Source organism: Gavialis gangeticus, unplaced genomic scaffold (genome assembly GCF_001723915.1).
Source record: "Gavialis gangeticus isolate Ggan-Ray unplaced genomic scaffold, GavGan_comp1, whole genome shotgun sequence".
NCBI classification, from domain to species: Eukaryota; Metazoa; Chordata; order Crocodylia; family Gavialidae; genus Gavialis; species Gavialis gangeticus.
This window is the reverse complement of record NW_017729002.1, coordinates 387,872-390,926: the sequence shown is the minus strand read 5'-3', so window position 1 is coordinate 390,926 and position 3,055 is coordinate 387,872.

The window sequence follows — 3,055 nt, the reverse complement described above, 5'->3', positions numbered from 1 at the left end:
AGATCCTACCAAGGCACTTAATGGTTATGTCCCTCTGTCTCCTGACTTGCTCTAATTAAACTACAAAGAGAATCTTAGTTTCAGAGGACCTAACTTTAAGCTGCTTACTCCGGTATTTACTAAGACAAACTCCCATTGTATGAACAGAAGCTCTGTATAAGTGAGAAGGGCAGAAACTGGACTCTAACCTAAATTATTTTCTCTTGTATATTCACTGATTGTTACTTTTATTCAATTCCTGATGTTTTTGTGGGAGATGTAAATTAAAATGATATTCATTTCACATGTAGGAGTCTTTTAAATTTCTGAAAGTAGTTACTAATTAGGCTATGATTCCTAGCCTAACTTCCTCAAAATCTATGTCCTACTGTAAAATTACGGATGAGTTACATGTTACTTTTTCAATTTGCATTGGAATATGCTAAAGCATCTTAAACATTTGATTTTTTGATTACAACACTTTTAGGCATACTTAAATCAATTACATGCTGTGACTAAGAAGTCATTTTTCATAATATGTATGAGCATATTTATAATGCAAATGGAACTATTTCAGTTCAAAGTTAAAGGTAATAGTATTACTCTCCTGATCTATTGCATTTACTCAATTCTAAGACAAGGTTATTTCCCCCATATAATGTGGGGGAGAGACTTTCATCTTGACATTGAGTACAGAATGAGGTGGTGGGGAGGCAGGCAGCAGCTGCAGCTCTGGCTGCAACAAATGTATACATTTTCCATGTTTAGGATTTAATTATTAAGAGGGTAATCTTAAATTCAGGGTCATCTTGGTTTTGGGTAAATATAGTATTCTTTAACTAAAGTTTATAGGTTAAAAATAGGCTTTACTATTAGAAGTAGGATAATTTCTATATTCCTATAGGAGTAATTTTTCATGTTAAACTTCAACTGATAAAATTGTACTGAGATAATCTTTTTTATTTTTAAATTTTATTACTGCCACTTTTCATCTCTAATTGCTTAACAACAGATCACAGAAATGACACTAGATGACAACAGCTTCTAAGTTTTATGTATATAAGGAAATGATTGTTTAAACTGATTAAGCCTTTTTTTCCTAATCATTGCTAAACTACGGCCTCCCAGGACAAAGGACACAGAAAGGGAAAATTTTAGATGGAAAACTCAGGAGTCTATAGATCATGGCATATCTGTAGCATCATTCTGTCAGGTAGAGATACAGTGTTGGTGGAAGAGGTGAGAGATCAAGAACCATTTTGATATAGGAGCAGACACTGTGCCTAGGATTTTGGAGAAAGAAAAACTGTACCTGAAAGTGTGTGTGGGTGAGGGTGGGAGGGGGTGGGGGAGAGAGGTGGCAATAAAGGAATTGACAGAAAAATCCATGGAAAGCTAAAAGTTCAGATGTTTAGCTGGCCTTCTCTGTGCAAGACATTATGACACTTGAGCCACAGCCCATATTTTGTTGGGGCTTTACACACTACATAATAATGACAGAATCCCTTCGTAACAAGCAAGAGTTCAGTCAAATACCATTGACTCTCAATATTGGTCCTTTCTGAGCCAGAAAAGATGGCAAAATAAAAGTCAAGTTATCTGATCTGATCTGTCAGCGGCAGAGTGGATCTTCATTGGATAGTTTGTATTCATACCACAGGTGAAATTCCTGTTGAGATGCTGAATGTTCCACACATGAAACAATGACACAATGTAAAAAGGAGCACACACGTACAGAAAGAAAATCATATGCAGTAGCATGTTTCCTTGTACCATTACTTATTTTATGATTTTATCATTAGTTTTGTTTAAAACAGTATTTGTCTTCTTGCTGTAAACTGAAGTATTAAATATGAATTGGTTTGACTTTCCTCCAGATTCAAGTAAATTTTATATTAAATAAAAAAGAAACAATAAACTAGCAATATCTAAAAGTGCCCATCTGATGTCAGTGTGATATTAAATATGTTATAAGAATCCTGAGCTTATATGCAGTCAATTTGATCCCTTTGCATCATTTAACTTCTCTATCTTTTAATTTCAGAATGAAGGTATAAACATTATCACCTCAAAGAACCATAATTTGAGGATATATGACTATGTACAAACTAATGAGAAACAAAATTCATGTTATTTTTCTATGAAATGCATCACATAACATTCACAAATTACCTTTGGCAGAATATTTTAATAAAAACAATCTCTTTATCCTGGAACATTAGCAGGGAGCACTGCAGGGTATCATTTCTGCATTTGGTTTCACAGACCAGGTACACTGCCTTAGGTCTTCTCTTAGGACTATTTATCTTGTAAGGATCCATTCATAATCAATCATATATGAAATGGTGAAAATCTACTGATGAAAGGCATTAGAAAGCTCAGGAACTTTGCTAAGACAGTAAGGAAACTTTCACCTAGAATAGGTTTTCCCAGGTTTTCCCAGACATGTCCTCTTTTTGGGCAGTGGTGACATGTAGGGGATGCACGGGGGTGCACCCTGTCTGGCCACACTCCCTGTTTAGCTGGCGGGTGTGGGGGGGCAGGCAAGAGCACCACTGCCCCCCTGCGGGGCCACCAGCAAAAGTGGCTGTGCCACTTCCGGAAGTGGCTGCGGGACTTCCAGAAGCGGTGTGCCTGCTTTTACATTGAGTGAGATGCACCAGACACCCATGCTTTTGGGTCCTCCCATCTCCATCTAGGTGGGTTTTTAAAAATATTAATAAATGTCCAGGATTTTGCTCTGCTCAGCCTTGAAGTTTTTTCCAGCACTTCCCAGCTTGCTCTAGAAAGGAGCTGCTTGGGGCTGGGGGGAGTAGGGTGAGGGAAATTGGAAGCAGGGGCATCACGTGCATCTGTGCGTGCATGCAGCCAGGCAGGGTGGTGGGAACAGCTCTGGCAGCTGCATGCAGGTAATTTATGAGGGGAAGGGGTTGGAGGGCCAGGACCTGGGGACTGTCTGGGGGGGCCTGTGCATGTGTGTGGCAGGAATGTGTGAGGGGGACGAGTGCCTGCTGGAGCTGGGGGAAGCTGTCCAGGTGCTGGGGCTGCAGCAGGGTGGGGGAGGTGCCTGTCCCTC